The 12,838-nt window shown below is 30.6% G+C and overlaps 1 protein-coding gene across 1 annotated transcript in view; it reads right to left on the bottom strand.

The window, feature by feature from the left end:
- Nucleotides 1–10,188, bottom strand: part of LOC141340247 (neuroligin-4, X-linked-like) — a 37,738-nt gene extending 27,550 nt beyond the window's left edge. Inside the window, exon 1 of the mRNA XM_073845170.1 lies at nucleotides 9,937–10,188. The gene's annotated coding sequence lies outside the window, so the exon portion shown is untranslated. The remainder of the gene's footprint in view (nucleotides 1–9,936) is intronic.
- Between the last annotated feature and the right edge of the window lie 2,650 nt (nucleotides 10,189–12,838).

Genomic DNA, 12,838 nt, shown 5'->3' with positions numbered 1-12,838 from the left:
CTCGTAATTCTGAGAAATAAAGTCAGAATTCCGAAGTATAAACTCGTAATTCTGAGAAATAAAGTCAGAATTCCGAAGTATAAACTCGTAATTCTGAGAAATAAAGTCAGAATTTCGAAGTATAAACTCGTAATTCTGAGAAATAAAGTCAGAATTCCGAAGTATAAACTCGTAATTCTGAGAAATAAAGTCAGAATTCCGAAAATATAAACTCGTAATTCTGAGAAATAGTCAGAATTCCGAAATATAAATTCACAATTATGAGAAATAAAGTCAGAATTCCAAAATATAAACTTGTAATTCTGAGAAATAAAGTCAGAATTCCGAGATATAAACTCACAATTCTGAGAAATAAAGTCAGAATTCCGAAATATAAATTCACAATTATGAGAAATAAAGTCAGAATTCCGAAATATAAACTCGTAATTTTGAGAAATAAAAGTCAGAATTCCGAAATATAAACTCGTAATTCTGAGAAATAAAGTCAGATTTCCGAAGTATAAACTCGTAATTTTGAGAAATAAAGTCAGAATTCCGAAAATATAAACTCGTAATTCTGAGAAATAAAGTCAGAATTCCGAAATATAAATTCACAATTATGAGAAATAAAGTCAGAATTCCGAAATATAAACTCGTAATTTTGAGAAATAAAGTCAGAATTCCGAAATATAAATTCACAATTATGAGAAATAAAGTCAGAATTCCGAAATATAAATTCACAATTATGAGAAATAAAGTCAGAATTCCGAAATATAAACTCGTAATTTTGAGAAATAAAGTCAGAATTCCAAAGTATAAACTTGTAATTCTGAGAAATAGTCAAAATTCCAAAGTATAAACTTGTAATTCTGAGAAATAAAGTCAGAATTCCGAAATATAAACTCGTAATTTTGAGAAATAAAGTCAGAATTCCAAAGTATAAACTCGTAATTCTGAGAAATAAAGTCAGAATTCCGAAATATAAATTCACAATTATGAGAAATAAAGTCAGAATTCCGAAATATAAACTTGTAATTCTGAGAAATAAAGTCACAATTCCGAAATATAAACTCGTAATTCTGAGAAATAAAGTCAGATTTCCGAAGTATAAACTCGTAATTTTGAGAAATAAAGTCAGAATTCCGAAAATATAAACTCGTAATTCTGAGAAATAAAGTCAGAATTCCGAAATATAAACTCGTAATTTTGAGAAATAAAGTCAGAATTCCAAAGTATAAACTTGTAATTCTGAGAAATAAAGTCAGAATTCCAAAGTATAAACTTGTAATTCTGAGAAATAAAGTCAGAATTCCGAAATATAAACTCGTAATTTTGAGAAATAAAGTCAGAATTCCAAAGTATAAACTCGTAATTCTGAGAAATAAAGTCAGAATTCCGAAATATAAATTCACAATTATGAGAAATAAAGTCAGAATTCCGAAATATAAACTCGTAATTTTGAGAAATAAAAGTCAGAATTCCGAAATATAAACTCGTAATTCTGAGAAATAAAGTCAGACTTCCGAAGTATAAACTCGTAATTCTGAGAAATAAAGTCAGACTTCCGAAGTATAAACTCGTAATTCTGAGAAATAAAGTCAGAATTCCGAAATATAAACTCGTAATTCTGAGAAATAAAGTCAGAATTCCGAAGTATAAACTCGTAATTCTGAGAAATAAAGTCAGAATTCCAAAATATAAATTCACAATTCTGAGAAATAAAGTCAGAATTCCGAAGTATAAACTCGTAATTCTGAGAAATAAAGTCAGAATTCCGAAGTATAAACTCGTAATTCTGAGAAATAAAGTCAGACTTCGGAAGTATAAACTCGTAATTCTGAGAAATAAAGTCAGAATTCCGAAGTATAAACTCGTAATTCTGAGAAATAAAGTCAGACTTCCGAAGTATAAACTCGTAATTCTGAGAAATAAAGTCAGACTTCCGAAGTATAAACTCGTAATTCTGAGAAATAAAGTCAGACTTCCGAAGTATAAACTCGTAATTCTGAGAAATAAAGTCAGAATTCCGAAATATAAACTCGTAATTCTGAGAAATAAGGTCAGAATTCCGAAGTATAAACTCGTAATTCTGAGAAATAAAGTCAGAATTCCGAAATATAAACTCGTAATTCTGAGAAATAAAGTCAGAATTCCGAAATATAAACTCGTAATTCTGAGAAATAAAGTCAGAATTCCGAAATATAAACTCGTAATTCTGAGAAATAGTCAGAATTCCGAAATATAAACTCGTAATTCTGAGAAATAGTCAGAATTCCGAAATATAAACTCGTAATTCTGAGAAATAGTCAGAATTCCGAAATATAAACTCGTAATTCTGAGAAATAAAGTCAGAATTGCGAAATATAAACTTGTAATTCTGAGAAATAAAGTCAGAATTCCAAAGTATAAACTCGTAATTCTGAGAAATAAAGTCAGAATTCCGAAGTATAAACTCGTAATTCTGAGAAATAAAGTCAGATTTCCGAAATATAAACTCGTAATTCTGAGAAATAAGGTCAGAATTCCGAAGTATAAACTCGTAATTCTGAGAAATAAAGTCAGAATTCCGAAATATAAACTCGTAATTCTGAGAAATAAAGTCAGAATTCCGAAATATAAACTCGTAATTCTGAGAAATAAAGTCAGAATTCCGAAATATAAACTCGTAATTCTGAGAAATAGTCAGAATTCCGAAATATAAACTCGTAATTCTGAGAAATAGTCAGAATTCCGAAATATAAACTCGTAATTCTGAGAAATAGTCAGAATTCCGAAATATAAACTCGTAATTCTGAGAAATAAAGTCAGAATTCCGAAATATAAACATGTAATTATGAGAAATAAAGTCAGAATTGCGAGATATAAACTTGTAATTCTGAGAAATAAAGTCAGAATTTCGAAGTATAAATTCACAATTCTCAGAAATAAAGTCAGAATTCCGAGATATAAATTTCACAATTCTGAGAAAGTCACAGTTATGTGATATAAACTCGCTATTGAAAATTATTAAGTCACAATTCTGAAAAAAGTCAGAATTTTGAGTTTATATCCTGGAATTCTGACTTTATAACTTGCAACTGTGCGTTTACATCTCACAGTTCTAAAAAAAAAAAAAAAAAAAAAAGAGTCAGATGATCTTGAAATTGCAAGGAAAAAGTCAGAATTGTGAAATAAAAAGTCACAATTACCTTTTTTTTTGTTAATTCAGTGTCGGAAACAATTAAAAATGTCTTAATGCTGGAATTGTGTCAGCTTTTATCTTCTCAAGATGTTAACTGATGGACTGGAGTGGTGTGGATAACTCGTGGATTATTCTGATGTTTTTATCAGCTGTTTGGACTCTCATTCTGGCGGCACCCATTCACTCCAGAGGATCTATTGGTGAGACAGTGATGGAATGAAACATTTATACAAATCTGTAGGGCTGGGAATCAATTCCAAAAAGAATCGATTCCTCGATTCCGAGGCATTGGGAATCGAGAGTCGATTCCTCCTCATTCAGAGCCGTTTTCAGTTCAACAAAACTTACCTCTTAAACGGAAGGCTGCATTCCATGAAGGCTGCATTTCGGCTGCAAGTCATCAAACGTCGATTCACGAAAATAAACTTTATAAAAACGACTGATTACTAAACTCATATAATATATATATTTATATATCGGACAGCCCTACAAATCTGATGGAGAAACAAACTCATCCTAATCTTGGATGGCCTGAGGATGAGCACAATTTCAAATTGTTATTTTTGAGGAAATAATTGTCGTTTTTGAGTAAATTATTTGTAAGGATTTTTTACTATGCATTTATTCTGCACTCATGACCAGTTATTTTGAGCCAAAGTTGGTGCACAATTTGTATGCTGCCATATTTTCTCACAGGTGTTCACTGAGTCAATCACCTGAGCCTTTAATGCCATGTAGCACAGGTGTAGTTACAGAATCAACCAGCAGGGGACCTCTAATGAACACAACCAGCCAAACCCTGAGCCCTTTGAAATAAATGAGCATAACTAAATTATACTGCCTGCAGGAATTTCCAAGAGTTCTGGAGAGCACTGAATGTTATTACATGTTTCCAATAAGTGGTTGTGTGCATATATGATCATATTATGAGAGATGCATACAAAATAGAGTAATATGCATTTCTTTAAACATCATATACTGAAAATAAAAAGAGAATAGGTTTGTACAAAGAAAAAAAAATGGGGAAAAAAAAAATCACACCTGCAACAAAACCTACTTTATGAAGCTTAGAATAGATGTTGTTGTTTTTCTCTGGAACACAAAAAATAAATTATCCATACAGCAAAGCTCTGAAATCTCATTTTCATCAGGATGTTATTCATCACATTGACGACTTCAGAGCTTTGTTTTGTATTTTTAGTCATACACTGAAAAAATTTCTATTTCAGATGTGAGTTACAATAAGAAATGTTTCTCACAATCTGTTTTGAGTTATGTAAGTTTGATTTAGATACTGTTTTTTTTAGTAATATTTAAAATGTAAGATTTTATTTTTAGATTTTAATTTTAGCTATTTTTAGTATTTTTAGGTTATATATATATATATATATATATATATACACACTATATATATACACTATATATATATATACAGTGTATATATATATATATTTATATATATATGTGTGTGTGTGTGTGTGTGTGTATATATATATATATATATATATATATATATATGGCTTATTATTTTAGTTTGATTTAAATAATATATTTTAATGTTCATTTTATTTAAAGTATCAAATGTTTGCATTATAAATAAATTGATTTAATTTTACTTGCAGTTACATGTAATAACCCTGCTTTGAAACAATTTTCACTTTGAAACTGCAAGTAAAATTCACAAATAATTATAAAGAAACAGCAAACAACACACTGAAATAAACCTGAAATCTTTAAGACTTTTTTTTAAGTATTTATCAAACTTGTACAGGTACATAAAACAGACAGTACATGGTCACTCTGAAAAAAAAATTGTGGAGACATAATAATGTGACGTAAAAAAATGACAAAAATGACTTGATTTTTTTTAGCTGAACAATCCTTTCAAACCTGAGGTAAGGCTTGCGGCTGTGCTTTTGTGACATATTTAGAAACTATCTGAAGTGTCTGCTTATCCCTGCGGGTGGCCTTTCAACTCTACTGCAGTCTGCTGAAGCTTTCTGTCCGTGTTGGACGCGTCTGTTCCTCTTGACACAGTTAATAATGATGCACCTGTAATTCACACGCTCACGTCGCAATGCAAATCATCAGACCTCGTTTGCTGCTCACAAATGCTGTTGATTTGCAATCACACTAATGCGCCTCACCTATTTTAAAGGTGATTTAGTCTTTCACATTGCATTTCCGTTCGTGCACCATGTAGATGTGCACACTGTGGTACCACCTGCTGGTTTAGAGATTTAAATGTTGAGAATATCAAAAGACAGAAAGAATGAATGCCTTATCTAATCAATGATGACCACCAGCACTAACATGAATGGCAATGCAAGCAAGCTTTATATATACTCATCTAATGCTGGTCTCTAGATCTTCAAAAGGCACGATAATCATCTAAACCACTCTCTCTATTGTGTTTTTATTCATAAAAACATGGCTGAAAAGTGGTGATGCACCAAGAACCTCTGAAATATTTAGCATTATTTTCAGTTTGCAGGTTGTAACAGATGTGCAACTCTCAAAAACAATTTTGAAAGGGAATATTAGAGATATTATTTTCTTATCTTAATAAAACACAACACTGAGATACTAACAATAATGGCAATGCAAGCAACCCAACACACTACATATATTATCAACCTTGTAGTTTAACCCTTTGATGCACGTCTATTACAATGGTCAGATCTTCAAAAGAAATTTGAATCATCTAAACATAATTACATGAGACTATAGTAGTATGTTTTTTTTTTTTTTTAATAAAAACATGACTTAAAGTAGTGATGCACCAAGAACCTCTGGAATATGTAACATTATTTTCAGTTACAGGTTGTAATAAATGTGCAACTCTCTCGAAAACATCCTTTTAAAGAGAAAACAAGAATTATTATATTCTTATCCTGATAAAAAAGAACACTGAGATACTAACATTAATAGAAATGCAAGCAACCCAACACACTCTATATGATCAACCATATATTTAACCATTTAATGCAAATGTCTACTACAATGGTCAGATCTTCAAAAGACACCATTATCATCGAAACCACTCTTTCCCAAAATTGCATGGTAAAAACATGGATGAAAAAAAAGTGGTGATGCACCAAGGCAAGGACCTCTGGAATATTTAACATTATTTTCAGCTGCATGTTGTAATGAATGTGCAACTCTCTCAAAAATCTTTTTGAAAGCAACAGTTGGAATTATTATATTCTTATTTTGATAAAATAGAACATTTAGATACTAACATTAATGATCAACCATCTATTTTAACCCTTTGTTGCAAATCTCTATTCCAATGGTCAGATCTTAACCATCTAAACCAATCTTTCATATAATTGCATGGCCAAAACTTGGATGGAAAAAAGTGGTGATGCACCAAGGACCTCTGGAATATGTAACATTATTTTCAGTTACAGGTTGTAATAGATGTGCAACTCTCTCGAAAACATCCTTTTAAAAGAGAAAACAAGAATCATTATATTCTTATCCTGATAAAAAAGAACACTGAGATACTAACATTAATAGAAATGCAAGCAACCCAACACACTCTATATGATCAACCTTGTAGTTTAACCCTTTGATGCACGTCTATTACAATGGTCAGATCTTCAAAAGAAATTTGAATCATCTAAACATAATTACATGAGACTATAGTCGTGTGTTTTTTTTCATAAACACATGACTTAAAGTAGTGATGCACCAAGAACCTCTGGAATATGTAACATTATTTTCAGTTACAGGTTGTAATAGATGTGCAACTCTCTCGAAAACATCCTTTTAAAAGAGAAAACAAGAATTATTATATTCTTATCCTGATAAAAAAGAACACTGAGATACTAACATTAATAGAAATGCAAGCAACCCAACACACTCTATATGATCAACCATATATTTAACCATTTAATGCAAATTTCTACTACAATGGTCAGATCTTCAAAAGACACCATTATCATCTAAACCACTCTTTCCCAAAATTGCATGGTAAAAACATGGATGAAAAAAAGTGGTGATGCACCAAGGCAAGGACCTCTGGAATATTTAACATTATTTTCAGTTGCATGTTGTAATGAATGTGCAACTCTCTCAAAAATCTTTTTGAAAGCAACAGTTGGAATTTTTATTTTCTTATTTTGATAAAATAGAACATTTAGATACTAACATTAATGATCAACCATATATTTTAACCCTTTGATGCAAATCTCTATTCCAGTGGTCAGATCTATAAAAGTCAACATAACCATCTAAACCACTCTTTCCAATAATTGCATGGCCAAAACATGGATGGAAAAAAGTGGTGATGCACCAAGGACCTCTCTAGTATACATTTCTATTGCAGGATAAAAATGCAACTCTCTCAAAAACATCATTTTGAAATAAATAAATTGGATTTAATATATTTTTATCTTATTTAACAGAGCATTGAGATACTAACATTTATGCAAGCAACCCAACACACTGTATATAATCAACCATATAGTTTAACCCTTTGATGCAAAAGTCTATTCCAATGGTCAGATCTTCAAAAGCCACCATAACCATCTAAATTACTCTTTCCCATAATTGCATGGCCAAAACATTGATGGAAAATTGGTGATGCACCAAGGACCTCTGGAATATTTAGCATTATTTCCAGTTGCATGTTGTAATGGATGTGCAACTCTCTCAAAACATGATTTTAAAAGCAAAAATTGGGAATTAATATATTCTTGACAAAACAGAACATTGAGATACTAACATTAATGATCAACCATATAGTTTAACTCTTTGATGCAAATCTCTGTTACAATGGTCAGATCTTCAAAAGCCACTATAACCATCTAAACCACTCTTTCCAATAACTGCATGGCCAAAACATGGACAAAATAGTGGTGCACCAAAGACCGCTGGAATCTCATTATTTAGTTGCATGTTGTAATAAATGTGTAACTCTCTCAAAAACTATTTAAAAGAGAAAAATGGGAGTTATTATATTTTTGATAAAACAAAACATTCAGAAAATAACATTAATGACAAAGCAAGCAACCCAACACACTGAATATGATCAACCATATAGTTTAACCCTTTGATGCAAAACTCTATTCCAATGGTCAGATCTTCAAAAGCCACCATAACCATCTAAATCACTCTTTCCTATAATTGCATGGCCAAAACAGAACACTGCGATACTAACATTAATGATCAACCATATATTTTAACCCGTTGATGCAAATCTCTATATTCCAACAGTCAGATCTTCAAAAGCCACTATTATCACCTAAACCACTCTTTCCATAATTGAAAAGATTGGTGATGCACCAAAGACCTCTGGAATATTTAACATTATTTTCAGGTATTTTTCAATAGATGTGCAACTCTCTCAAAAACATCATTTTGAAAGAGAAAAATATGAATGAATATCTTCTTATCTTATTAAACAAAACATTACTAAAATTAATGGCAAAGCAATCAAACAACACACTGAATATGATCAACCATATAGTTGAACCCTTTGATGCAAAATCTCTATTCCAATAGTCAGATCTTTAAAACCCACAATAAGCAACTAAAACACTCTTCCCTATATTTGGATACAAAAAGTGGTGATGCACCAAAGAGCTCCGGAATATTTAACATTACTTAGTTGCATGTTGTAATAAACGTGCAACTCTCTAAAAAAACATCACTTTGAAAGAGAAAAATGGGAATTAATATAATCTTATCTAATTGAATAGAACATTGCTAACATTAATGACAATGCAATCAAACAACACACTGAATATGATCAACCATCTAGTTTAACCCTTTGATGCAACAATGGTCAGATCTTCAAAAGCCACCCTAATCATCTAAACCACTCTTTCCAATAATTGCATGGCCAAAACATGGATGAAAAAAAGTAGTGATGCACCAAGGACCTCTCTAGTATAAATTTATATTGCAGGATAGATGTGCAACTCTCTCAAAACATCATTTTAACCACTGAGATACTAACATTAATGATCAACCATATAGTTTAACCCTTTGATGCAAATCTCTAGTCCAATGGTCAGATCTTCAAAAGCCACCATAACCATTCTAAACCACTCTTTCCAATAATTGCATGGCCAAAACATGGATGAAAAAAGTGGTGATGCACCAAGGACCTCTCTAATATACAATTCTATTGCAGGACAAATGTGCAACTCTCTCAAAAACATCATTTCGAAGCCAAAATAGCAGTCATTTTGTTCTTATTTTGAATTGTAATGCATCATTAAGATGGGATTTGATCATTCATGGATCAGAGGGGTTGATAGAAGTGGGTCTTTGCATTAAAGCACAGGCCGTTCCTAATAAGTCACCAATGACACCCGCTATTATTGGGGTTCTCGAGCAGCGTCTAAATCTCAATCAATGAAACGAGTCCAAAAGCCTAATATCTACGGTTTTCCAGACAGGGTGAAACATTAACGCTGTGCATTTGATGTGAATGTCTAAAGTGGGTTATTAAATCCCTTATAGATCTTACCTGCTTCACTCGGTTACTGCGTTACTGTCCTGCGACTAACAGCCTGAATAAACCCCTTCACTTCTCTACACGCCAGAAAAGGAAGAAATGACAGAAACATGGGCATATTTTCGACTGCATCGCTAGATTCGTCTGTTTTCGTGATTTAAAGGATGCTTACGCGTATATATGATGATGAGGAATAGAAAGTCGAGAAAAATCTCAGAGGAAAAAAAAAACATTCTTCATTGAGACACGCGCAACCCGCGGGTAGGCTATATTAGAAAACGCATTATTAGACACAGCTGCTTACCTTTAGATCGGGGGGGAAAGGTGGAAAAAAACGTTAAATCCGAGAGAGCAGGGGTAAAAACCGTCCGAACGAGTAAAAGATGCGGACACTGACGGCAGCGCGCAAAATCTCCATAAAACACAACGAATATTCAGCGATTCCCAAAAGGATAGAAAAACGTCCGTGCAAGGTTGGAAATCACGCATTTATTCCCGCACAGGATAATCTGGATCCTCTGATCAATTCCAGCATCTTGATGTCTCTCTCTCTCTCTCTCTCTCTCTCTCTCTCTCTCTCTCTCTCTCTCTCTCTCTCTCTCTCTCCCAGTCTTGCTCACTTCAGCTCTATCGGGTTCGTGTCGAATGAGAATCACGGACTGACTGCATTAAAGCTCAGTGAGAGATTTACACGAGAAACATGGAGAAGTTGAGAAACGACAGGACACTGGGTCAGATGGAGACTCTAGAAAAGTGATGGTCATATTACGGTGCATTTTAGTGAGACACACCTAAGATCAGGTTGTGCTGCATTCAGATGTGGACTGAGAATGATTAATGCATCATTGGATTGCAATTCAGTTTTGAATTTAAGGAATTATTATTATAGTGGAATAAATTCATAGAACTGCTGTTAAGCCTCATAATGCTGTCCAAATCCAGATTCGCTTTGACTAAAAATATTCGTTATTTTATAAAACAGTCGTAACTTAATATTTTTCAGCTAAAACCATATTGATATCTGATCAGCAAATCCTCATTAATTAGTTAATGTATAAAATGATAGAAATCACAATACGTTTTGAATATTATTACTGCATTTACCACTTTAAAAAAAAAAGAGAAAAATTACAAAAATTCTGATGAAAAAAAAAAAAATCATATATAATTGTATGGCATGTATAAACAACATAACCATTCATTTGAGCTTTTTTTTTTTTTTACATTTTAGGTGATATAAATTAACTTTCATCTGATTTAAAAAACAACAATAATTGTATGAAAACAACACACAATGTGAATGTGCAAAACAATTAAGTTTGGAATGTTACCATGTTATTAATGCATTTACTACTTTATTAAAAATTTGTAAAAAAAAAAAAAAAAAAAACATTTATATATGATTTTTTAAATTATATATCATTGTATGGAATAAACAACATACACATTAATTTGAACAAAAATATTACTTTTTTAGATGATATAAATCTTTCTAAATGTAAATATATCTTTGTATGGAATTTTATAAACAACATTTATTTAAACAAATGAATGAATGTGCAAAAAATTAACATTTGGAATGTTATTACTGCATTTACCACTTTATGAAAAATTACAAAAATGCTATATATTTATATATAAAAATATTGTATATCATTGTAGGCCATGTATAAACAACATAACCATTCATTTGAGTTTTTTTATTTTATTTTAGTTGATATAAATTAACTTTCGTCTGATTTTATATATATACAACAAACAACAAACATCAATTTGAAAAAATGAGTGAATGTGCAAAACAATTACGTTTGGAATGTTACTACTACTACTGTTACTGCATTTACTACTTTATTAAAAAATTACAAATTGCAAAAAATTTTACATTTACATATGATTTTTTAAAAATTAATTTCAATAAAAATATTTTTTTAATATAAATTAACTTTCATCTGAAACTTTTATTTATTTAAATATATCATTGGAATTTATAAACAACATTTATAAAAAAAAATAATAATAATAAATGTGCAAAAAAATATCGTTTTGAATGTTATTACTGCATTTACCACTTTATGCAAAAAAAAAAAAAAAAAAAAAAAAAAATCAATTTATATACGATTTTTTTTAAAATATATCATTGTATGGAATAAAAGCACTTTTTTAAATGACACAAAGAAGACTTTACCCCAAAATTAGATTTTTATCTGCTTACCCCCAGGACATCCAAGATGTAAGTGACTTTGTTTCTTCAGTAGAACACAAACAAAGATTTTTTTATTTGGTTTTGTCTGTGTATGTTTTTTTTTACTCTCAAGGTTTTGGTGCCCATTGACTGCCATTATATGACTGACAGACTACAACGGTTTAAGTTAAAAATATTTGTTTGTGTTCTGAGGAAACAAAGTCACCTACATCTTGGATGCCCTACAGATAAACATAAAATTTCCATTTTGGATGAACTATTCCTTTAACAGCCCAATCTGCATCCAGCCTGCATAGAAAACTCTTTCTAAATCTCCTCCATGCTCATGGTTTTGGCATATTGAACACTAATAAACGTGCAAAGGGTCCTGAGTGATGCTGCTGGTTTGATGCGAAGCGCTTTAAATATTTCTTTTTTTTTATTCCCCCCCAAAAAAAACTGTAAAAAAATATAGTTTTTTGCTTATTCTAATAATTTTCTGAATTATGAAGTGACAAAATGAGATACCCAAAATTCCCTCTGTAAAAACATCTGACTCTAATATGCCAAAAAAACTGACTTCATCCAGTGTTTAGATTTTTGAACTAGAAATGTATGCAAATTAGCGCATATTTCATTAAATAATGGATCATTTGCATATTAAAACCTAACATTGTGCAAAACTTGTAATAAATGACAAAATGACAAAAACATGCAACTAAATTACTAATTAAATAAATTACAAAATTAATAAATTTCAAAACTAAAAATAACTAAAATTAAAATACAAAAAGACAATAAAACAAAAGACAGTAATGTATATATATATATATATATATATATAATAAATAAAAATTACTAAAACACAAAATTACTAATTAAATAAAGATAAAATACAAAATTGATACATCTTCAAACAAAACTTTACTAAAATTAAAACTAAAATAAAAATAAAACACTAAAAAAATAAAAATGACAAAAACATTAAATTAAATTACTAATTAAATAAAGATAAAATACAAAA

Source organism: Garra rufa, chromosome 8 (assembly GCF_049309525.1).
Source record: "Garra rufa chromosome 8, GarRuf1.0, whole genome shotgun sequence".
In the NCBI taxonomy this organism is placed as follows: domain Eukaryota; kingdom Metazoa; phylum Chordata; class Actinopteri; order Cypriniformes; family Cyprinidae; genus Garra; species Garra rufa.
The sequence above is the reverse complement of the archived record's forward strand: the minus strand, read 5'-3'. Positions and strand labels throughout refer to the sequence as shown.